This window comes from Saccostrea echinata, unplaced genomic scaffold, assembly GCF_033153115.1.
Source record: "Saccostrea echinata isolate AGI-Se365-2 ecotype Australia unplaced genomic scaffold, CSIRO_AGI_Sech_v1 ptg000006l, whole genome shotgun sequence".
Taxonomy (NCBI): Eukaryota; Metazoa; Mollusca; class Bivalvia; order Ostreida; family Ostreidae; genus Saccostrea; species Saccostrea echinata.
This window is the reverse complement of record NW_026889755.1, coordinates 12,158,709-12,185,656: the sequence shown is the minus strand read 5'-3', so window position 1 is coordinate 12,185,656 and position 26,948 is coordinate 12,158,709. Positions and strand designations below refer to the sequence as shown.

Genomic DNA, 26,948 nt, shown 5'->3' with positions numbered 1-26,948 from the left:
AGTTCCATTTTTATTGAAAAAGCAGCTGTCAATGATATCAAAAAGCCTGGACTTTAATTTATCGTGGGGAATGGTTGTGTACAAAGTTGAAAAGTCGTAAGTTTTTAAGCTGTTGATTTTGGTAAAATCTTGTGATTTCAAATTTTCCAAAAGTTCCTTGGAATTTTTAAGTATCCACATCTGATTTACACCACTTCTCGAATATATAGTTGCACAGTACTCTTGAAGTTTCTCCTTCACCACTGTTAATATCTTAGTGAGGAGTAAAGATAGAGGCTTGGTTGAACATTTACTGGAACCCGCTATGTATCTTTGTTTGTAAGGATTTTTATGAAGTGTCGGAATCCAATATAAATATGGTAATTCAAGTTCATTTTGGTTGTTTGGAATATTAAAAATATTCAAAACTGACATATGATTTTGAAGAATTTCTTCCTTAGAAAGGGAACTATGAGTATAAGTTGGATTACCACTTGTAGAATTAAATACAAGTTCCTCTAAAATACATTTAATATAATGAGCCTTACAAACAAAGACAATGTTGTTACCTGCTTTGTCAGCAGGGATAGATTAGATATTTAATATGCACAATTATATGCATCGATCTGATGTATCGGTTTTCAAGACAATTGATTTGTGACAATGGAACCATGTTTAAAAATTTATCAGATTTTCTATAAACTGTAGCAATGTTAAATGATGCTCTCAATAAAGACGTCCCAGCGTGAAATACTTATTCCTGGAACGTAGGATGTGACAATTAATTTTGCAGCTTTAGTATTCCTTAAAATGCATCGGTGCTTTTGCCGAATTATATCATCTATCAAATTAGCACGATATGTTTTGTGAAGCGGGATGACACTTTAGACTCATGTATCTCGAAGAGGCGTTTTTCGAACGCTAGCAAAAGTATATGGCTGCTCAGGAATGTATGTAATCGTCATTTTTTCAATGAATCATTGTCCAAAGTGCAACATATTCAGTAAGTCTAACACGTGACGAAGAAATCTGTTGTATTTGGACAAAGACCAAAAAAAAAAAAAAAAAATCCTGGAAGCTCTAACATAAAACGCTGATCCTTTAATCCGGGGAGGTTAATCTGCATCTGCAACTTTTAAATCCATTTTAATTTAAATCTGTACACAGACTTTATTAAAGAGCAATAACAAGAAAATGGCGAGTGATGAAGTTTTTCTTGTTTTATTGCTAACTTTATTCTGCGTATCTCAAGGATATTTATTAGAAACAAATCCAAAGGATATTCAAATGAAGTATTTTTCTGACAACGATTTTCGTGTAACTTGTTCTTTTAATTACGATATTTCTGACAAAGTCAGGGGGCAAGTTTTAGAAAATATAAGAGCGGTAGTAGAAGTGACACCGGAGTACACAAAAGGTTTCTATTCATCATGGACACTGTATTCATGGTGTCCAAATTTAAGTTCTGTGAGTTTCAAAATGCCTCACATTTCAAGGGTGGAACAGAATGGGAACGCGACTCAATATTATCTCGATTTTACTCTACAAGACAGTCGTGTTTTGGAATGTATGAAAAAAAGTGTTTGGAATCTAACTGTTTCTCTGTTTGATGAAAACCTAAAACTAAAAACAGTAAACGAAAAGGATCCTTTTTCGTTCAAGAAACTGGAGGCTAATTTTAAAGGTGAGCATCTTTATAGAATAAATTATGATTTCTCTTTAGAGAAATATGAAACGCCAACACTAAATAGATACAACGTTTGCTTAAATGGGAAAAAAAATGATGTATATATTGGGGATTATTTCATTTAAAACCTTCAATGGGGAATAAATCCTAATAATTTTGTGTATTTATCTGTATCCAGTGTGTACCGACCGTCCTCAGTGCACATTGGCATTGGCAAACTTCACAGTCACTTGTAATGTATAAACGTGTCTTTTCTAAATACAAAATGATCAGTCATCAAAGAGTAAGATGTGCTAAATAATTAATCAACGAGGCCTAAAGTTTCGCAAGAATAAAAAAAAGTACAAATTAGTTGAGGAAACTTTTGGTTTAACTATTTTCAAAAAAGTCATTAATCAAATGCTTCATGTAGTGCTGTAAATCTTGAAACGCGCAGATGTTCTCAAAGAAAGCTCAAAGGCATATCTTTACGAAATTCCTTTGTAAAAAACAAGTAAATTATAATACGCACAATAAGTAATAATATCTTCATGTCTCTCCATGTACACGCTATAATTAAATCCCCTGGGACTCATCAATAGAGATATACTATGCGTGTATACAATAAATAATGTCATTTGACTGTTAGGAATATTCAGTATTAGTTTAAATCTCTATCTTCACGCTGTCGAATTTTTGTAATCAATGAGGGTTTTTATTCTTAAAAAAATACAACAAACGTGGACTAGCTTGCTTCAAATATTGTCATAAATAAATAATCAAAGTGTTTGTAAGAAGCCGAATAAAATAACAGAGTTTGTAAGGGACCAAATGTCAAAAAAAGTTTATTATGGGGAGAGCTGTTCATTGGATGGGAACATACAAATACTCATCGATTTCATAACTATAGGTAATGGCCATGCATGATTAATAATGCATTCGTTTTTTAAAATAGTTAAGTGAGACAAAGTTTTTGACTTGAAAACACATCAAAGAACTTTGAATTTTTGCACTCGTGCTTCTAGCTATCTCTGACCCAGGAACTTCTACTCTCGATCCTGGAGCTTTTATTCTCGATCAAAGAGCTTCTATCCGCGCCGTCAACTATACCACTGCGTCTACTTTACGATCATGTGCGTGCTTCTAGCTATCTCTGATCCAGGAACTTCTACTCTCGATCCTGGAGCTTTTATTCTCGATCAAAGAGCTTCTATCCGCGCCGTCAACTATACCACTGCGTCTACTTTACGATCATGTGCGTTACTTAAGCGCGCCAACGGAGCCTTTAGAGACCCAACCGCGCTGTTACGGTGACCTTAAGACGTTTCTACTGCGTGTTTATCAGAAAGCAGAGCCATGGGGCGTACTTTTTGCATGCTCAATGTTGCGTGGCGTTCTAGGAGACCCAAACTCGTCACTAAGTGATCCCTCCGAGTTCCTGCGGCGCTGTAGGAGACTACTGCGCGCACATCGGCGCTCTGCTTTTCAGCTCACCTGAGCCGAAGGCTCAAGTGAGCTTTTCTGATCGAAATTTGTCCGTTCTCTTTCGTCGTCGTTAACTTTTCATAATTTCATCTTCTTCTCCAGCACCACTGGGCCAATTTCAACCAACCTTGGCACAGAGTATCCATGGGTGAAGGATTCAAATTTGTTCAGATGAAGGGCAATATCCTCTTCAAAGGGGAGATATTTACAAAATAGTGAAAATTTAATGGCATCTTTTAACAAGAGGCCCAAGGGCCTTAACGGTCACCTGAGTATAATACAACAATTTAGAGGATCCATAGAGTATAAAATGAACTGAAAGGTGAAGATTTGTTGCCCAAAAGCAAGAAAAATATGGTGATCAGGATCAACAAAATAATTAGTCTAGTATTCATTAACAGTTCATAAATTAGATTCTAATCTGTTCCCCATTTATCACTATCACCATATAGTATATTAGCAAAATATCAGTGCTTCTGTACTATTTTAATTCCTTGTTGAAATCTCTTACATTGGCTTCTCTTGGTCTTTGATGAACATTTAAAAAGACAAGTTACTTTTGTCTCATTTTTATTTATCTATTACTTACAAGTATACCTGATCATTAAAACTATGAAAGTACTTTTTTTATTATACAATAAAATTCTTGCATAATTCTCTTATTCTAGTAACCTTTCAAGTACATTATTTACAGTGATTAATTATCAAAAGTAAATGGCAAAGGGGAATAACTCCTCTCAGTAGAATACAAATTAATAGAGCCCTGGCCAGGACCAGAACACTTGACCAAATGGTCCAGATGTTCAAAAATCTGGTAAAAATACTCTTCCTTATTAAATTTTTTACTCTTTTTGCCCCTGATATGCACAGGTGCAGAGAAGATTTTTAAATAAATAATGCATTTTTATTACAGATTCACTATATTATCAATAGAGCCCCCCCCCCCCCCCCCCCCCAGTGAGAAACACCAGATCCTCTCACCCTGGGACCAGAAGTTTGCTCATCATAAGTAATCACTTTGTTTATCTGCTTAACACTAAGAGAAGACAGGATTATTTAATATAATTAATGCATTTTCACTATATTATCAAGAGCCGCACCCTTACACCAGCACATCTGACCCAGGGGTCATGCAATTCACTACTCTGGAAGAAGCACTCTTGCTCATCATAACTATACACTTAGCTTCTTTGCTTTTTAACCAGGAGCAGAAAAGAATATCACTATATAATCAATAGAGCCCCCCCCCCTTTTCACCAGAACCCCTGACCCTGGGGCTATGAAATTCACAATTTTGGAAGAAGCATCCTTGCTTATTATAACTATATATTTAATTTGTTTAAATAATACCCAGGAGTAGAGAAGATGATTTTCAAAGAAATAATGCACTTTCACTATCTGATCTATATAGCCCCACCCTATCACCAGAACCCTTGACCCTGGGGCTATGAATTTCACAATTTTGGTAGAGTCACTCTTGCTTATCATAACTATGTATTTAATTTGTTTAAATAATACCCAGGAGTAGAGAAGATTTTCAAAGAAATAATGCACTTTCACTATAGGATCTATAAAGCCCCACCCTAGCACCAGAACCCTTGACCCTCTGGCTATGAATTTCACAATTTTGGTAGATCCACTCTTGCTTATCATAACTATGTATTTAATTTGTCTAAATAATACCCAGGGGCATAGAAGAAGATTTTCAAAGAAATAATGCACTTTCACTAATATGATCTATATAGCCCCATCCTAGCACCAGAACCCCTGACCCTGGGGCTATGAATTTCACAATTTTGGTAGAGTCACTCTTGCTTATCATAACAATATATTTAATTTGTTTAAATAATACCCAGAAGTAGAGAAGAAGATTTTCAAAGAAATAATGCACTTTCACTATCTGATCTATATAGCCCCACCCTAGCACCAGAGCCCCTGACCCTGGGGCTATGAATTTCACAATTTTGGTAGAGTCACCCTTGCTTATCTTAACTATGTATTTAATTTGTTTCAATAATACCCAGGAGTAGAGAAGAAGATTTTCAAAGAAATAAATCACTTTCACTATATGATCTATATAGCCCCGCCCTAGCACCAGAACCCCTGACCCTGGGGCCATGAATTTCACAATTTTGGTAGAGGGGTCAATGCTTATTACAATGATGCCAACAGTTTGACTGCTTGATGTCCAGGAGTAAAGAAGAAGATTTTTAAAGATAGCACTAATTTTGATGGTTTTAGCCCCACCCCTCAGGTCCCAGGGGGGCAGGGACCATGAAATTCACAATTTTTGTACCCCTTCACCCATTGATGCTATATGCCAAAATTCGTTGAAATTGGTCCAGTGGTTCAAGAGAAGAAGCTGAAAATGTCAAAAGTTTACGACCGACGGACGACTGACGACGGACGACGACGGACGAAAACAGATAGCAATAGGTCACCTGAGTGACTCAGGTGACCTAAAAATCTTCTCAAGAATCGATGGCCCAGGAAAGATGAAACTCGTGTGGAATCATCCTTAGGTGGAGTACATTCAAGTTTGTTCAAAACATGACCCCAGGGGTTAGGGTGGGGCCACAATGGACGATCAGAGTTTTACACAGGAATATATAGGAAAAGTCTTTAAAAATCTTCTTCTCAAGAGCAGCAAAGCTATGATTGGTCATATTTATATGGAAGCATCCTCAGGTAGTATAGAATTCAAGTTTGTTTAAATCATGACCCCTTTGGGTAGGGTGGGGTCACAATGGACGATGAAAATTTTACATAGGAATATATAGGAAAAATCTTTAAAAGTCTTCTTCTCATAAACAGCAAAGCTATGATTGCTCATATTTACACGGAAGCTTCCTCGGGTGGTGTAGATTCAGATTTGTTTAAATTTTGACCCCCGGGAGTAGGGTGGGGCCACTATGAAAGTTCAAACTTGTAGGAAAAAAGTCACAGTCAAAGAAATAGTTAGTGTAGATTCAATACCCCCCCCCTTCCCTTTTAGGGGTACTTTTGGACCACTTATGCATTTAAGCTTTTCAATACTGAACTGATTTTTGCTTTTTTCCTAGCCATAGTGCTCAGGTGAGTGATGTGGCCCATAGGCCTCTTGTTATGGATGTTGCAGCATCACCGCGAGGACGCAGAGTTAGTATGACAGGAATTTTACCCTCATAAAGGGGATTGACAATTTCGTGAAATTTTATTTCTCTTAATTCCTGATATGATCAGTAATTAACAGTAAGGAGGAAGTATTTTCAGTTTGAGGGACACAACCATACATTTTCAGTTGAGCGGGGGGGTACTAGCAACTTCCAAAAAATCAAATGTAATTCTTGAGGGGGCACAAGCATATAGCAGCTATGTTTTCCATAGAATTCTATATATCGGCATCATTATTGTGGGGGACCCCCCCCCGTGCCTCTCCCGGCTTCTACGGTCATAATTATCAATCTTCGAATATTCAAAAAATGATTTCATTAATTAAATTTAAAGTCAACATAAAAATATAACCAGCCGCATGAAACGGAGAATTAAAAAAATATGTAAAATGACGAAAATAAATGTTAACTTGTAATATAATTCATCCAATGTCCGAGGAATTAAGGCGCCGTATCAAGCACTTTTCTTTAGTAACGTGGATCATGTAAGAAAATAATGGTACTAGAAATATAGAAATATTATGGGGGTAGTAAAAATGATTCGTAGTATGAAATCTGAACTGTTTTCCGACTCAGAAATGTTAAGCTTTAAAGAGACAACTCCCTGCAATTATTTTTTTTTCGTCTCTCGGGTCTATCATATTACTTGCATTAGACTGCTGGATTTTGTAATACATTTGTACTTCATATAATTTCAATTCTGCTGCTTTCAGTTCCACTATCTTCAAATACTTACGTTTGATAAGCATTGCTATTTTTCTTATTTGTTATTGTGCTGTGCCCTGGTATTTGGGAAAAGGATGGGGTCCCCACTTTATTTGTAGAAAATATTCATACAAAGGCTGTTTGCCTCCCCCTTCACTTTTTGATGCAATATGGAGGAAGATTGTTCCATTTTTTAGGTCACCTGAGTCACTCAGGTTCTGGTGCTAGGGTGGGGTTATATAGATATATAGTGAAAGTGCATTATTTCTTTGAAAATCTTCTTCTCTGCTCCTGGGTATTAAATAAAGTAACTTAGTACATAGTTATGATGAACAAGAGTGCCTGGCCTCAGGGTCAAGGGTTCTGGTGTTAGGACAGGGCTCTATTGATTATACAGTGAAAATGCATTAATTCTTTGAAAATCTTTTTCTCTGCTCCTGGGTATTAAATAAACTAAGAACATAGTTATGGCGAGCATGGCTGCCTTTTTAGAAATTTTGAATTTCATGGCCCTTGGGTCAGGGGTTCTGGTGTTAGGGCTGAGCTCTATTGATTATATAGTAAAATTATTTGTAGAATAATCAATTGGTGTAGGTTAAGTATGAAAATATTCATACAAAGGCTGTTTGCCTCCCCCTTCACTTTTTGATGCAGTATGGAGGAAGATTGTTCCATTTTTTAGGTCACCTGAGTCACTCAGGTTCTGGTGCTAGGGTGGGGTTATATAGATATATAGTGAAAGTGCATTATTTCTTTGAAAATCTTCTTATCTGCTCCTGGGTATTAAATAAAGTAACTTAGTACATAGTTATGATGAACAAGAGTGCCTGGCCTCAGGGTCAAGGGTTCTGGTGTTAGGACAGGGCTCTATTGATTATACAGTGAAAATGCATTAATTCTTTGAAAATCTTTTTCTCTGCTCCTGGGTATTAAATAAACTAAGAACATAGTTATGGCGAGCATGACTGCCTTTTTAGAAATTTTGAATTTCATGGCCCTTGGGTCAGGGGTTCTGGTGTTAGGGCTGAGCTCTATTGATTATATAGTAAAATTGCATTAATTCTTTGAAAATCTTCTTCTCTGCTCCTGGGTATTTTTCATACAAAGGAAGTGCATGGTTATGATAAGGAAGAATGCCTCTTTCAAAATCGTGATTTTCATGGCCCCTGGGTCAGGGCTTCTGGTGTTAGGGCAGAGCTCTATTGATTATATAGTAGAATTGCATTAAAACTTTGAAAAACTTTTCTCTGCTCCTGGGTATTAAATAAACTAAGAAGATAGTTATGGTGAGCATGGTTGCCTTTTCAGAAATTGTGAATTTCATGGCCCTTGGGTCAGGGGTTCTGGTGTTAGGGCGGGGCTTTATTGATTATATAGTAAAATTGCATTAATTCTTTGAAAATCGTCTTCTCTGCTCCTGGATATTAAATAAACTAAGTACATAGTTATGAGCATGGCTGCCTCAGAAATTATGACTTTCATGGCCCCTGGGTCAGGGGTTCTGGTGTTCGGGTGGGGCTCTATTGATTATATAGGGAGAAGGCATGAATTCTTTCAAAATCTTCTTCTCTGCTCCTGTGTATTTTTAAAACAAAGGAAGTGCATGGTTATGATAAGGAAGAATGCCTCTTCCAAAATCGTTAAATTCATGGCCCCTGGGTCAGGGGTTCTGGTGAGGGGGGGGGGGGCTCTATTGATTATATAGTGAAAATGCATAATTTCTTTCAAAATATTTTTTCTACCACTGGTTTTAAAGTAAAGAAACAAATGTATAGTTATGATGAGAAAGGGTGCTTCTTCCAGAATTGTGAGTTCGTGGCCAATGGGTCAGATGCTCTGGTGTAAGGATGGGGCTTTATTTATTTAATGATATGCTTCTGGGGATTTTCAAGGCAAACAGAGTAAAAGTTTTAATATGCAAGGGATTTTTACCAGAATTTTGAACACCTGGACCATTTATTCAAGTGTTCTGGTCCTGGCCAGGGCTCTATTAACTATTCTGCTGACCAAAGTTATTCCCCTTTGCCATTCACCTTTGATAATTAATTAATGTAAATAATGTATTTGAAAGCTTAATAGAATAAGATAATTATGCAAGAAAATTTATTATTTAATAAAAAAAGTACTTTCATAGTTTTAATGACTTGGAAATAATAGATAAATAAAAATGAGACAAAAATAACTTATCTTTTTATATGTTCTTCAAAGGCCAAGAGAGGCCATTGTGAGAAGTAATAATATGGGGTTAAATAATAGACATTTTGTTAATAGTCTGCTTGGGAATAATGATAAATGGGGGGGGGGGGCAGATAGATACTAGACCAATTATTTTGTTGATGCTAATCATACTATTTTTCTTGCTTTTTGGCAACAAAGCTTCATTTTTCAGTTTATGGATCCTCTAAATTGTTGTATTGTACTCAGGTGACGGTTAAGGCCCTTGGGCCTCTTGTTTGTATTTAGAAAGGAATTTGCCAGAAAGTTAGAGGATCGTCCCCCCAACCCTTGAGCAGATTCGGGTTTTTTTCATGTCACATCCCCCCCCCTTTAAAAAAACGCTATGGACCTGTTATGGGTGTTCTTAAGTTTTTGAGGCCTTGAGACAGTGTTGAGACTGCATACTGAAGAGTTGTGATTCTGAAGTGTTTTTTTTTGTTGTTGTTTTTCCTAGTGATCTGCCTTTAGATGTGAAATAAATCAAAATGACCCCTTTGGGTAGGGTGGGGCCACAACGGACGATCCAAATTTTACATAGGTATATAGAGGAAAAATCTTGAAAAATCTTCTTTTCATAAACAGCAAAGCCCTGATTGGTCATATTTATACGGAAGCATCCTCAGGTGGTGTAGATTCAGGTTTGTTCAGGTCATGACCCCGGGAGTAGGGTGGGGCCACAATGAAAGTTCAAACTTGTAGTAAAAAAAACACTTTAGATGTGAAATAAATCAAAATGATCCCTTTGGGTAGGGTGGGGCCACAACGGACGATCCAAATTTTACATAGGAATATAGAGTAAAAAATCTTTAAAAATCTTCTTTTCATAAGCAGCAAAGCCCTGATTGGTCATATTTATACGGAAGCATCCTCAGGTGGTGTAGATTCAGGTTTGTTCAGGTCATGACCCCCGGGAATAGGGTGGGACCACAATGAAAGTTCAAACTTGTAGAAAAAAAGCCACAGTTAGTCAAAGAAATACGTAAGTATCCTTAGTGTAGATCCAATTTTGTTCAAATCATATCTCCGCCCCCTCCCCCTTTTAGGGGTACGTCTGGACCACATACATTTAAGCTTTTCAATACTGAACTGATTTTTGCTTTTTTCCTAGCCATAGTGCTCAGGTGAGCGATGTGGCGTATGGGTCTCTTGTTATGGATGTTCAGCATCACCGCGAGGACGCATAATTGGTATGACAGGAATTTTACTCTTATACAGGGGATTGACAATTTCGTGAAATTTTATTTCTCTTAATTCCATTCCTGATATGATCAATAATTAACAGACCCGTAAGAAGTAATTTCAGTTTGAGGGGCACACCCATACATTTTCAGTTGGGCGGTGGGCACTATCAGCTTCCAAAAGTTCCTTGACAAAAACAAAAAAAGTTCATCAAATGTTATTATCGAGGGGACACAATCATATAGTAGCTATGTTTTCTATAGTATTCTCTTGATCGACAACATTGGGTTGGGGTGGGGCTCCTCCCGTGCCTCCCCCCGGCTCCTACGGCCATGATTTACAATCTTCGAATATTCACAAAATGATTTCATTAATAAAATTTAGAGTTAACATAAAAACATAACCAGCCGCATGAAACGGAGAATTAATAAGTAAATATGTTGAATAACAAAAATAATTATTTACTTGTAATATAACTCATCCAACGTCCGAGGAATTAAGGCGAAAAACCAAGCCCCTCTCTTTAGTAACGTGGATCATGTAAGAAAATACTTGGTATTTGAAATATAGAAATCTTATGGGGATAGTAAAAACTAATTCGTAGTATGAAACCTGAACTGTTTTCCTACTCAAATATGTTAAGCTTTAAAGAGACAACTCCCTGCAATTATTTTTTTTTGTCTCTCGGGTCTATCATATTACTTGCATTAGACTGCTGGATTTTGTAATACATTTGTACTTCATATAATTTCAAATCTGCTGCTTTCAGTTCCATAATCTTCAAATACTTACGTTTGATAAGCATTGCTATTTTTCTTATTTGTTATTGTGCTGTGCCCTGGTATTTGGGGAAAGGAGGGGGTCCCAACATTTTTTGTAGAATAATCAATTGGTGTAGGTTCAGTATGAAAATATTCATACGAAGCTGTTTGCCTCCCCCTTTACTTTTTTGATGCAGTAAGGAGGAAGATTGTTCCATTTTTTTGTAATTAAAAAGGAATTTGCCAAAATGTTAGAGGATACTACCACCCCACTTCCCCAATCTTTGAACAGATTAGTTTTTTTTCTTGTCATATTTTTTCTTGCCCCCCCCCCTTTTTAAAAAAAAAACGTTGCTACGGATCTGTTGTGGGTGTTCTTAAGTTTTTGGAGGCCTTGAGACAGTGTTGGGACTACATACTGAAGAGTTGTGATTCTGAAGTATTTTTTTTTTTTTTTTTTTTTTTTCTGGTGATCTGCCTATAGATGTGAAATAAATGAAATTAAAATATCCACATCTGATTTAATTTAATACTCTGCCTATAGATGTGAAATAAATGAAATTAAAATATCCACATCTGATTTAATTTAATACTTGAGATGTATTCTGCCATATATATATATATATATGTATATATATATATATATATATATATATATATATATATATATATATATATATATATATATATATATATATATATAAAGCAAAATGGGGTTCTGTTCAATATAAAGTCTGTAAAATTTTTCCTGGGGGTAAAGGGTTTGGACCCTATGTTAAAAATGAAATAAATAGAACATTTACATTCTTATACAATATAAATTTTTTAACCAAAAATCATTTTTTCATTAGAGTGGCCTTAACAAAATATTAATGTATATGTTCATAATTTTCACTTGACAGCGACTGACTGCGACTTTAACACAAGTTCCTGTCTTTCTTGGACGACGAATGGCTCCATTGTGCATTCTGATTCCTGTCAACTCGAATGGTGTGAATACATACCCAAACCCCAAAATACCCTTTCCTACGTAGCGGCAACAGGTAAGGCATCATTATGCCTGATTAGATGGTAATAGTGCATTGTCTACAAAACTTATCCGCGCGTGCAACATGTATTATAATGCGAATAATTATAAAGGTCTTGTGCGATAATTTACCTTGTACTAAATTTTTAAAAATCTCACGACTTCAAGTGGGAAAAACAGATTGGATTTGGTTTTAGAAAGTGTTCTAGTCACTTATACGCAGCCAACTGTCGTATTTTAACGGTATTTATGTTCCCCAAACGAAGTTGGGGAACATATTGTTTTTACTCTGTTTCTTCTTATTATGTTCCCCAAACGAAGTTGGGGAACATATTGTTTTTACTCTGTTTCTTATTATTAAGGTCTTCCGTCTCCAACGGAAGACCTTATTGTTTTCGTTCGGTTTCTTTTTCCCTATTATTATTAGGGTCTTTCGTCTTCAGCGGAAGACCCTTCTATTATTCTTCGGTTTCTTTTTCACCTTTATTAGGGTCTTCCGTCTTCAGCGGAAGACCCTTCTATTATTGTATTGTTTCTTTTTCTTATTATTATTATTATTTTTTTTTTTTCCTACACCGGTATCTCAGTAACGGTTCGGTGGATTTTTATGAAACTTTCGGAGATGATAGGGAACGATGTTCCCTCGGGACGTTTTTTTCATTTTTGATGATTTCACTTCCGGTCGTGAAATATGACGTATTTTTGACGTTTTTCTGCAATTCCGGTCTGTCCTACTCTGAAGAAACTGCGCAAAATAGAAATTTGAAAATTTCAGGAATGATAGATTTGTGACCTTGACATGTGCACCTGACTTTTGAAATTTTAAGAAGATGTTTAAATTTTTCAAATTTTAAAGTTAAATTTTTCAAAAAAAAATTTTTAATCGAATTTTGAAATTTTTCATATTGTCAAATAGATCTTGGCGAGAACTTTCCAAAAATGTATTTGTTTTGCATGTGAGTACATTAATAAACAATATATAAGCTCAGGTGTGTTAGGTCACTTGAGTGCAAGTGTACTTTAAGAACTTTTCTTTAAAAAATCATTACTCTTTTATTTCTTGACCGATTTTAAAACTTTTTACACCGTCAAATAGATCTTTACGAGACCTTTCCAACAGTATATTTGGTTTTATTGTAAGTGCACTAATAAAGAAAATATGAGCTCAGGTAAGTTAGCCTTTTGTTTTGACAGGACATGTCAAAATCATTGTCAAGGACACTTGCGTATGACCGTACTCTTTGATCTTTGGCAGATATCCTTTGATTTCTTTTAAAAAGCATTACTCTTTTATTTCTTGACCGATTTTAGAACTTTATACACCATCAAATAGATCTTTACGAGACCTTTCCAACAATGTATTTCTTTTGTTTGTAAATGCACTAATAAAGAAAATATGAGCTCAGGTATGTTAGCTTTTTTTTGACAGGACATGTCAAACTCATTATCAAGGACACTTGTGGATGACCGTACTCTTTCATCTTTGGAGGATATCCTTTTATTTTTAAAAAATCTTTACTCTTTTATTTCTTGACCGATTTTAAAACTTTTTACACCGTCTGATAGGTCTTCCTGTGACCTTTCTTACAGTATATTTGTTTTGATTTTAGGTGCAATTTTAAAGAAAATATGAGCTCAGGTGTGTTAGAGAATTTTGACGACCCATGTATAAGTTATCGATTTTCTTCAGCGACGTTTAATACACAGTGACCTAGAAGAAAGCAAGGACATTCAATTAAGTCTGAAATAGTGATTTCATAATGTACCTGTGATTATGAAAATTTGTGTACTCAATTTAAATCATTGAAAGTTTTGAATACTTTAATTTCAAATTTTAAAACCTTTAAAATTGTAAGATTTTGATATATCCTCTAATGTTGAAAGCGGTAAGCTCCTACTTGATGAATTTTTATTACAGCATTTAAAACTTCAAAAATTTTCAAATTTGAAATAATTTAAAAGCCTTAAAATATGAAATCAAGGACATCTAAAATAATAAAACATGAATGAGAGTGATTAGGAGTCTATTGGAGGTCAAAAAGAGTGAAATTTAAACGATTTAATTTTTTTTTTAAAAAATTCAAAACTGCTTCCAAAGATGGAGAACATCATACAATGAGGTGAAATCTCTCAAAGGTCAAAGAAAGTAAAATTTTATCGATTTAATTTTTTTCAAAAAATTTAAACTGAATCCAAATGTTAAAACAAGGACTGTCTCTGTATTTTGAAAGATGTAGAACATAAAACAATGTGTTTTGAATCTCTAAAAGGTCAAATAAAGTGAATTTTAAACGATTTAAATTTTTCAAAAAATTTAAATTGAATTCAAATGTTAAAACAAAGACTATTTCTATATCTTGAAAGATGGAGAACATCATATAATGTGTTTTGATATCTCTCAAAGGTCAAATAGGCTGAAATCTAAACGATTTAAATTTTTCAAAAAATTTAAATTGAATCCAAACGTTAAAACAAGGACTATCTCTGTATTTTGAAAGATGGAGAAAATCATATAAAGTGTTTTGAAATCTCTCAAAGGTCAAATAGACTAAAATTTAAACGATTTAAATTTTTCAAAAAATTTAAATTGAATCCAAACGTTAAAACAAGAACTATCTCTGTATTTTGAAAGATGGAGAACATCATACAATGTGTTTTGAAATCTCTCAAAGGTCAAATAGAATGAGATTTAAACGATTTAAATTTTTTTAAAAATTTAAATTGAATCCAAACGTTAAAACAAGGTCTATCTCTCTATTTGACCTTTGAAAGATTTCAAAACACATTGTAGTATGTTGTCCATCTCCCAAAATACAGAAACAGTCCTTGTTTTAACATTTGGATTTAATTTAAATTTTTTGAAAAATTTAAATCATTTGAATCTCACTCTATTTGACCTTTCAGTAATTTCAAAACACATTCTATGATGTTCTCTGTCTTTCAAAAAACAGAGATGGTCTTTGTTTTAAGAGTTGAATTCAATTTAAATTTTTTGAAAAATTTAAATCGTTTCAATCCCACTCTATTTGACCTATAAAAGATTTCAAAATACATTGTATGATGTTCTCCATCTTTCAAAATACAGAGATAGTCTTTGTTTTAACATTTGGAAGCAATTTAAATTTTTTGAAAAATTTAAATCGTTTAAATTCCACTCTATTTGACCTTTGAGAAATTTCAAACCACATTGTATGATGTTCTCCATCTTTCAAAATACAGAGATAGTCCTTTTATAACATTTGGATTCAATTTAAATTTTTTGAAAAATTTAAATCGTTTAAATTCCACTCTATTTGACCTTTGAGAGATTTCAAACCTCATTGTATGATGTTCTCCATCTTTCAAAATGTAAAAATAGTCCTTGATTTTACCATTTGGATTCAATTTAATTTTTTGAAAAATTTAAATCGTTTAAATCTCACCCTATTTGACCTTTGAGGGCTTTCAAAACACATTGTATGATGTTCTCCGTCTTTCAAAATACAGAGATAGTCCTTGTTTTTACATTTGGAATCAATTTAAATTTTTTGAAAAATTTAAATCGTTTAAATTTCACTCTATTTGACCTTTGAAAGATTTCAAAACACATTGTATTATGTTCTCCATCTCCCAAAATACAGAAATAGTCCTTGTTTTAACATTTGGATTTAATTTAAATTTTTTGAAAAATTTAAATCGTTTAAATCCCACTCTATTTGACCTTTGAGTGATTTCAAAACGCATTCTATGATGTTCTCTGTCTTTCAAAATACAGAGATGGTCTTTGTTTTAAGATTTGAATTCAATTTAAATTTTTTGAAAAATTTCATTCTATTTGACCTTTCAGTGATTTCAAAACACATTGTTTGATTTTCTCCATCTTTCAAAATACAGAGATAGTCCTTGTTTTAACAATCAAAATCACATCTCATCGAAATCGGACGGAAGACCCACTCGTTGCTCGCAACGAGATCGGATCTAGTTAGGGTCTTCCGTCTTCAGCGGAAGACCCTTCTATTATTCTTCGGTTTCTTTTTCACCTTTATTATTATTATTTTTATTCTTTTTTCTTCTTACAAATTTTGTGCAGACGATTTCTCGGAGATGGCTGTATCAATTTCATTCAAATTTTCATGGTAGATGCGTTTACATCTGAAGTTAATTCCGGCAATTCCGTTAAGGGATATTTACTTCCGGTCGGAAGTTATCTCCCTTTTATGAAAACTTAGAGGGCCTCCTTGTCTGCGATGGAACTCAAAAACGGCTTAAGCTAGAGTGCTGAAATTTTCAGTGATGATAGAGGACATGTTGCCGTTTTGCACCTGGGTTCGGATGTTTTCCGGAAGTGCCTAGTATGGAAGCTCGGTAGGGGTCAAAATTTAGGACACGAATCATGAGTGAATTTTTGAGACATTTTGTATCATATCTTTTAAAGTATAATTATTTTGTTAAAACATACTGAACATAATTTGTGCAGAATGACAAGATCTTTAATATGATATCAGGAAAAAAGGGCTGACTTATCATATTAGGGGCCGAGAGGGGCCAAAAGTATTAACTCAATAACTCTTTAACGATCAATATTTTGGTATACATTACTGAATCAAAAATGTTTATCTCAACAATTTACAACTACATATTATAATATTCATATCATATGTTACATAATTAGGGGCCATAAGGGGCCAGAATGCTAAATCTTTGACGCTTTATATCTCAAAAGTGGGAAATATTTTGATAAGCAATATTGAACAAAAGATGTCCAAAATAATGTTCTTAACAAGATGCAACCTTTCATTTTTTGCTAAACGTCCCCATTAAGGAGTTGAAGGGCCGGCCCCTAAATACTTCTTTTGCAAATATCTCAGAAACGAAAAAGAATTTCTGACTAGTTGTTGAACAAAATGTGTTCAAAATCATGAGAGCTTTAAAGTGATATGAAGAAAAGGGGGCTGGACCCTCAAATAAGGGGCTGAGAAGGGCCGAAAGTCTTTAATCAATAACTCTTTAACGATCAAGATTTTGTAATGCATTACTGAAGCAAAAACGTTTATCTCAACTATTTACAACTATACATTATGATATTCACATCATTTGTTACATAATTAGGGGCCATAAGGGGCCAGAATGCTAAATCTTTGACGCTTTATATCTCAAAAGTGGGAAATATTTTGATAAGCAATATTGAACAAAAGATGTCCAAAATAATGTTCTTAACAAGATGCAACCTTTCATTTTTTGCTAAACGTCCCCATTAAGGAGTTGAAGGACCAGCCCCTAAATATTTCTTTTGCAAATATCTCAGAAACGAGAAAGAATTTCTGACTAGTTGTTCAACAAAAAGTGTTCAAAATCATGAGAGCTTTAAAGTGATATGAAGAAAAAAGGGCTGGACCCTCACAATAGGGGCTGAGAGGGGCCGAAAGACTTTGAGCAATAACTCTTTAACGATCAAGATTTTGTAATGCATTACTGAAGCAAAAATGTTTATCTCAAAAATTTACAACTATATATTATGATATTCACATAATATGTTACATAACTAGGGTCCACAAGGGGCCAGAATGCTAAATCTTTGACGCTTTATATCTCAAAAGTGGGAAATATTTTGATAAGCAATATTGAACTAAAGATGTTCAAAATAATGTTCTAAACAGGATGCAACCTTTTATTTTTTGCTAAACGTCCCCATTAAGGAGTTGAAGGGCCGCGAATATCTCAGAAACGAAAAATTATTTCTGACTAGTTGTTGAACAAAAAGTGTAAAAAAAAAAAAAATCCTGAGACCTTTAAGGTGATATCAAGGAAAAGGGTCTGACCCCTTAAATAAGGGGCTGAGAGGGACCGGAAGTATACAATCAATAACTCTTTAATGATCAATATTTTGTAATATATTACTGAGGCGAAATAGTTCTTCACACACTTTATCTAAATACCATGATGTTGGTATCATATATTAGGCAATAAGGGGTCTTTAGGGGGCCAGATTGCATAATCTTTGGCGCAATATGTCTCGAAAAGGAAGAATATTTTGATAAACAGTATGGAACAAAAGACATTCAAAATAATATTCTGAACAATATGCACTCTTTGAATTTTTGCTAGATGTCCCCATTCAGGACTTGAAGGGGCGGCCCTTAATATTTCTTTTGCATATATCCCGAAAACAAAACAGAATTTCTGAATAGTTGCTGAACAAAAAGTGTTCAAAATCATGCGAGCATTAAGATGATATCAAGAAAAAGGGACTGACCTCTCACATTAGGGGCCAAGAAGAACCGAAAGTCTTTAATCTATAACCCTTTAATGATCAATATTCTGTTAAACATCATTAAAGCAAAATTGTTCGTCTTAACATTTCATTTATATCATTATATTCGAATGAAAATCTCAGTCAAATTCTTATCTCATCTAATCAAAAATCTGACGGAAGACCCACTCGTTGCTCGCAACGAGATCTCATCTAGTTATTATTATTTTTATTCTTTTTTCTTCTTACAAATTTTGTGCAGACGATTTCTCGGAGATGGCTGGATCAATTTCATTCAAATTTTCATGGTAGATGCGTTTACATCTGAAGTTAATTCCAGCAATTCCGTTAAGGGATATTTACTTCCTGTCGGAAGTTATCTCCCTTTTATGAAAATTTAGAGGGCCTCCTTGTCTGCGATGGAACTCAAAAACGGCTTAAGCTAGAGTGCTGAAATTTTCAGTGATGATAGAGGACATGTTGCCATTTTGCACCTGGGTTTGGATATTTTCCAGAAGTGCCTAGTATGGAAGCTCGGTAGGGGTCAAAATTTAGGACACGAATCATGAGTGAATTTTTGAGACATTTTGTATCATATCTTTTAAAGTATAATTATTTTGTTAAAACATACTGAACATAATTTGTGCAGAATGACAAGATCTTTCATATGATATCAGGAAAAAAGGGCTGACTTATCATAATAGGGGCCGAGAGGGGCAAAAAGTATTAACTCAATAACTCTTTAACGATCAATATTTTGGTATACATTACTGAAGCAAAAATGTTTATCTTAACAATTTACAACTATATATTATGATATTCATATCATATGTTACATAATTAGGGGCCATAAGGGGCCAGAATGCTAAATCTTTGACGCTTTATATCTCAAAAGTGGGAAATAATTTGATAAGCAATATTGAACAAAAGATGTTCAAAATAATGTTCTAAACAATATGCAACCTTTCATTTTTTGCTTAACGTCCCCTTTAAGGAATTGAAGGGCTGGCCCCTAAATACTTCTTTTGCAAGTATATCAGAAACGAAAAAGAATTTCTGACTAGTTGTTGAACAAAAAGTGTTCATAATCATGAGAGCTTTAAAGTGATGTGAAGAAAAAGGGGCTGGCCCCTCAAAATAGGGACTGAGAGGGGCCGAAAGTCTTTGAACAATAACTCTTTAACGATCAATATTTTGTAATGCATTACTGAAGCAAAAATGTTTATCTCAACAATTTACAACTATATATTATGATATTCACATCATATGTTATATAATTAGGGGCTATAAGGGGCCAGAATGCTCAATCTTTGACGCTTTATATCTCAAAAGTGGGAAATATTTTGATAAGCAATATTGAACAAAAGATGTTCAAAATAATGTTCTAAACAATATGCAACCTTTCATTTTTTACTAAACGTCACCCATTAAGGAGTTGAAGGGCTGGCCCCTAAATACTTCTTTTGCAAATATCTCAGAAACGAAAAAAAAAATTCTGACTAGTTGTTGAACAAAAAGTGTTCAAAATCATGAGAGCTTTAAAGTGATATGAAGGAAAAGGGGCTGGCCCCTCAAAATAGGGACTGAGAGGGGCCGAAAGTCTTTGAACAATAACTCTTTAACGATCAATATTTTGTAATGCATTACTGAAGCAAAAATGTTTATCCCAACAATTTTCAATTATATATTATGATATTCACATCATATGTTACATAATTAGGGGCCATAAGGGGCCAGAATGCTAAATCTTTGACGCTTTATATCTCAAAAGTGGGAAATAATTTGATAAGCAATATTGAACAAAAGTTATTCAAAATAATGTTCTAAACAATATGCAACCTTTTGATTTTTGCTAAACGTCCCCATTAAGGAGTTGAAGGGCTGGGCCCTAAATATATTCTTCGCATACTTCTCGGAAACGAAAAAGAATGTTTGAATAATTGTTAAACAAAAAGTGTTCAAAATCATGAGAGGTTTAAGGTGATATCAAGGAAAAGGGTCTGACCCCTTAAATTAGGTGCTGAGAGGGGCCGAAAATATACAATCAATAACTCTTTTAATGATCAATATTTTGTAATATATTACTGAACCGAAATAGTTCATTTTCACACTCTTTGTTTAAATAACATGGATGTTGATATCATATGTTACGCAATAAGAGGTCTTTAGGGGCCAGATTGCATAATCTTTGTTTATATCTCGAAAAGGAAGAATATTTTGATAAACAATATTGAACAAAAGACGTTCAAAATAATATTCTGAACAATATGCACTCTTTCATTTTTTGCTAGACGTCCCCATTTAGGACTTAAAGGGCCGGCCCTTAATATTTCTTTTGCATATATCCCGAAAACAAAGAAGAATTTCTGAATAGTTGTTGAACAAAGAGTGTTCAAAATCATGAGAGCTTTAAGATGATATCAAGAAAAAGAGGCTGACCTCTCACATTAGGGGCCAAGAAGGGCCGAAAGTCTTTAATCTATAACCCTTTAATGATCAATATTTTGTTAAACATTACTAAAGCAAAATTGTTCGTCTTAACAATTTATTTATATCATTATATTTGAACGAAAATCTCAGTCATATTCTTATCTCATCTTATCAAAAATCGGACGGAAGACCCACTCGTTGCTCGCAACGAGATCGCATCTAGTTATTATTATTATTCTTACCGATTTTGTGCACGCAAGTTCTCGGTAACGTCTTGGCCGATTTTCATGAAACTTTCAGATCTGATAGGTATTGATCTGAACCTTATTGGAAATTTTTTTCGTTGATGACGTCACTTTCCATCTCGAGATATTTAGGATTTTCTGATTTTCAGAGGGTCGGCTTGTCCTGGAAACTCCTCCGAAACGACTTAAGATATTAAGTCAAGATTTTCAGTGAAGGTAGGGGAAGGTTTGTAGATTTGCAGGCAGGTGTCCAAATCTCTCTAGTTCAAAAGGCGCCGAAGCTCGGTAGGGCTCAAAAAATGTCTCAGAAACATCTCACAAAATTTTACACCTTTTCTTTCATATCTTCATACATGTTAAGAATTTGTTAAAACATATAGAAGAAAAGTTGTGCAGAATGATACGACCTTTCATTTGATATCAAGAAAAAGGGGCTGGCACCTCAAATTAGGGGCTGAGAGGGGCCAAAAGTCTTTCATCTATAACTCTTTAACCATCAATAATTTGTAATACATTATTGAAGCAAAAATGTTTATCTAAACGATTTACAACAATATATGATAAGATTCTGATCATATGTTACGTAATAAGGGGTCACAAGGGGCCAGAATGCAAAATCTTTGACGCTTTATATTTCGAAAAGGAAGAATATTTTGATAAGCAATACTGAACAAAAGATGGTCAGAATAATGTTCTAAACAACATGCACTCTTTCAATTTTTGTCAGACGGCCCCATTAAGGACCTGAAGGGGTGGCCCCTAAATATTTCCATTCAGTATATCTCCACAACGAAAAGAAATCTCTGAATAGTTGTTGAACAAAAAGTCTTCAAAATCACAAGACCTATCATTTGATATCAAGAAAAAGGGGCTGACCCTTCAAATTAGGGGCTGAGAGGGGCCAAAAGTCTTTCATCTATAACTCTTTAACCATCAATAATTTGTAATACATTACTGAAGCAAAGATGTTTATCTTAACGATTTACAACAGTATATGATAAGATTCTGATCATATGTTACGTAATAAGGGGTCACAAGGGGCCAGAATGCAAAATCTTTGACGCTTTATATTTCGAAAAGGAAGAATTTTTTGATAAGCAATTATGAACAAAAGATGGTCAGAATAATGTTCTAAACAACATGCACTCTTTCAATTTTTGTCAGACGGCCCCATTAAGGACCTGAAGGGGTGGCCCCTAAATATTTCCATTCAGCATATCTCCACAACGAAAAGAAATCTCTGAATAGTTGTTGAACAAAAAGTCTTCAAAATCACAAGACCTATCATTTGATATCAAGAAAAAGGGGCTGACCCTTCAAATTAGGGGCTGAGAGGGGCCAAAAGTCTTTCATCTATAACTCTTTAACCATCAATAATTTGTAATACATTACTGAAGCAAAGATGTTTATCTTAACGATTTACAACAGTATATGATAAGATTCTGATCATATGTTACGTAATAAGGGGTCACAAGGGGCCAGAATGCAAAATCTTTGACGCTTTATATTTCGAAAAGGAAGAATATTTTGATAAGCAATACTGAACAAAAGATGGTCAGAATAATGTTCTAAACAACATGCACTCTTTCAATTTTTGTCAGACGGCCCCATTAAGGACCTGAAGGGGTGGCCCCTAAATATTTCCATTCAGTATATCTCCACAACGAAAAGAAATCTCTGAATAGTTGTTGAACAAAAAGTCTTCAAAATCACAAGACCTATCATTTGATATCAAGAAAAAGGGGCTGACCCTTCAAATTAGGGGCTGAGAGGGGCCAAAAGTCTTTCATCTATAACTCTTTAACCATCAATAATTTGTAATACATTACTGAAGCAAAGATGTTTATCTTAACGATTTACAACAGTATATGATAAGATTCTGATCATATGTTACGTAATAAGGGGTCACAAGGGGCCAGAATGCAAAATCTTTGACGCTTTATATTTCGAAAAGGAAGAATTTTTTGATAAGCAATTATGAACAAAAGATGGTCAGAATAATGTTCTAAACAACATGCACTCTTTCAATTTTTGTCAGACGGCCCCATTAAGGACCTGAAGGGGTGGCCCCTAAATATTTCCATTCAGTATATCTCCACAACGAAAAGAAATCTCTGAATAGTTGTTGAACAAAAAGTCTTCAAAATCACAAGACCTATCATTTGATATCAAGAAAAAGGGGCTGACCCTTCAAATTAGGGGCTGAGAGGGGCCAAAAGTCTTTCATCTATAACTCTTTAACCATCAATAATTTGTAATACATTACTGAAGCAAAGATGTTTATCTTAACGATTTACAACAGTATATGATAAGATTCTGATCATATGTTACGTAATAAGGGGTCACAAGGGGCCAGAATGCAAAATCTTTGACGCTTTATATTTCGAAAAGGAAGAATTTTTTGATAAGCAATTATGAACAAAAGATGGTCAGAATAATGTTCTAAACAACATGCACTCTTTCAATTTTTGTCAGACGGCCCCATTAAGGACCTGAAGGGGTGGCCCCTAAATATTTCCATTCAGCATATCTCCACAACGAAAAGAAATCTCTGAATAGTTGTTGAACAAAAAGTCTTCAAAATCACAAGACCTTTCATTTGATATCAAGAAAAAGGGGCTGACCCTTCAAATTAGGGGCTGAGAGGGGCCAAAAGTCTTTCATCTATAACTTTTTAACCAGCAATAATTTGTAATACATTACTGAAGCAAAGATGTTTATCTTAACGATTTACAACAATATATGATAAGATTCTGATCATATGTTACGTAATAAGGGGTCACAAGGGGCCAGAATGCTAAATCTTTGACGCTTTATATCTCGAAAAGGAAGAATATTTTGATAAGCAATACTGAACAAAAGATGGTCAGAATAATGTTTTAAACAATATGCACCCTTTCATTTTTTTGTCAAACGGCCCGATTAAGGACTTGGAGGGGTGGCCCCTAAATATTTCCATTCAGCATATCTCCACAACGAAAGGAAATCTTTGAATATTTCTTGAAAAATCGTTTCCAAAATCACAAGACCTTTCAATTGATATCAAGAAAAAGGGGCTGACTCCTTAAACTAGGGGCTCAGAGGGGCCAAAAGTATGTCATCTATAGCTCTTTGATAATGGTATATAAATCAAAAGAATGAAATCTAATTAGGGAAGTCTATATATTATTATCTTTTAACAAAGATCATAATCAAAATCATATCTCATCTTATCGAGAAATCGGACGGAAGACCTACTCGTTGCTCGCAACGAGATCTCATCTAGTTATTATTATTTTTCTTCTTCTTCTTCTTCTTCCTGGGTACTTTTTTGTCCGCGAGTGATCTCGTCAACTACTCATCCGATTGAGGTGAAACCTTTTTAGGGTTAATAGGCATGTTTTGTAGATATGCGGAATCAAGGTCATTTTGCGCGAACGTGCATGCACGTGCGTGCGCGTGCAATGCGTAAAATGACCAATATACTTGATATAGCTGTAACTTTTATATTTTTTGATGAAATGCTTTGATACTCAGAATATAAGGATATATTAGAAGTGAAAACAAGATGACATGGTCAACATGCACATGCATGCACGTGTGCGCAGGCGCAAAGCGTAAAATGACAAATATACTTGATATAGTCGTAACTTTGATACTTTTTGATGAAATGCTTTGATACTCAAAATATTTATATATATTAAAAGTGTAGACAAGATGACATGGTCATCATGCACATGCATGCATGCATGCATATGCATGCACGTGCGCGCGCGTGCAATGTGTTAAATGACCAATATACTTAATATAGCCGTAATTTTTATATTTTTTTATGAAAAGCTTTGATATTAAGAATATACAGATATATTAAAAGTGTAGACAAGATGATGTGGACATCATGCTCATGAATGCACATGCGCGCGCGTGCAATGTGTTAAATGACCAATATACTTAATATAGCCATAACTTTTATATTTTTTTTTATGAAAAGCTTTGATACTAAGAATAAACAGACATATTATAAGTGTAGACAAAATGGCATGGTCATTATGAACATGCATGCAGGTGCGCATGCGTGCAATGCTAAGATGACCAATATACTTGATATAGCCGGAACTTATATATTTTTTGATGGAATGTTTTGATACTGAGAATATAAAGATGCTTTTATAGTATAGATGAGATGACATGGTCATCCTGCACATGCATGCACGTGCGCACGCGTGAAATGCAAAAAACGATCAATATACTTCATTGCCTTATTTAATGAAGCTTACAGGAAATAAGACACCAAAAGGGTGTTGGGGAGCGTTTGGGGAACATCTGTAACGGTCCCCGTTACAATTATAACTAGTTTATATTAGCATCAAGATAAAAAATCTTTCATATGGCCATTAACAAGAAGAATTTTCACAAGCAATCTAAATGAGGATACTGGCACGAATATTTCAATGTTAGAACTTCAAAAAGTTTTATGGTGATGGTTGACTGAATGATTATTGTTTAATGCCGAGTCGGCAGTATTAAAAATCATTATCAGTTGCAAGCAAGTCAGTTATTCCGAGGGACTCGGAATTCAATCTGTAGGACTTGCATGTATTCCAGTTCGTTAATTTTTCTTTCAAATTGATAAAGGATTCTTTAAGATTAATTTGAATTCTGATTTTTTTTATACCATAGAGGAACAGAGAACTCACTGGAGGTCCCGTGACATATATGGAAGCGGAACCAACTGTTCTCTTAATATTCTGATGACGGCCTACCGTTCCACTTACGTCACAGTTTCCATCAATTCGACGAGGGGGTCAACGCCCTTGATGCGAAAGACGTTCGATTCTGAAAAAATGTAAGGGCATTATGTAATTTCATATATTCTGATTATCTAATAAAGAGTGTATATTTATATTTGTGTAACTTGTGAACAAACACCCCCTCCCCACCCATCCACCCCACCCCCAAAAACCTTTTTTTTTTAAAACTTCCTCTCTTCATCTACACTGTCAAATTTGCATTTAAACAAGTATATTAGATTTTAACATAATGCATTTCCTGTTCCCATTCTGTAGTAATATCGTAATGTCTTTACTTATATGAGAAAATCAATTTGATGGCTACGATTATTTCAGTGTTACTAATTTTAGGGCCCTATGATTTCAATGTGAACCCATTTATATTTGACGTCACTGGTACATTTTATTCTCAGAAGAAACACCCATTAACAGATTTCATCATATCAAATTCAAAGTTTCTAATTGTCTTAAAGATTTTAATAAGTTAATGGACTCTTAGAAAATCACGAAGCAGTTTATTAAGATTCACCTGTTTATTCCATCTCTTGGGATTTCGTTTTAGAGTTTGTTTACCGTGAAAGATGATTTTCATTCACACATGAAATCGCTAAGCGTACTGACACCTCCCACAAATTCTCGTCACGAGCAATTCAATTAACAACAATCCATCAGTAAAGGGCAAGAGCAATTAATAAATAATCGATCCACAAGAACTTCAAGACAAAGCAAAAACAACTACCGAATCATGTATAAAACTTGAAGAGGAGCAAGTTTATTTATTTCCATGAATCACGCAAATTAACATTATATTATTACATTTTCTTAATTAAGAAGTGCAATACTGGTGTTTGACCTTGCAGGAACTGGACTGTTGTAAGAATTCCCGTCGGAAGGATGGACGAACTATTTCAACTTACTGTCTGTATCCACCCATTATATATAGCGGCAGTCCAGAGGATGTGGCTGGGAAATTGTATTGAAATTAAAGGTAGCAAGCATCATTTTGTGTGCCAGTATGAGTCATTGTGAAAGTTGCCTCCAAAATGTAAAGAGAACAAGGTTAGCTTTTTTAAAAAAAGCTGAGCGTCAGCCACTGGAATACAG

The 26,948-nt window shown here is 34.5% G+C and overlaps 1 pseudogene; it reads left to right on the top strand.

Annotated features, from left to right (window-relative positions):
* The first annotated feature begins 2,776 nt into the window (after window positions 1-2,776).
* LOC133180390 (uncharacterized) overlaps window positions 2,777-26,948 on the top strand; it is a 42,764-nt pseudogene continuing 18,592 nt past the window's right edge.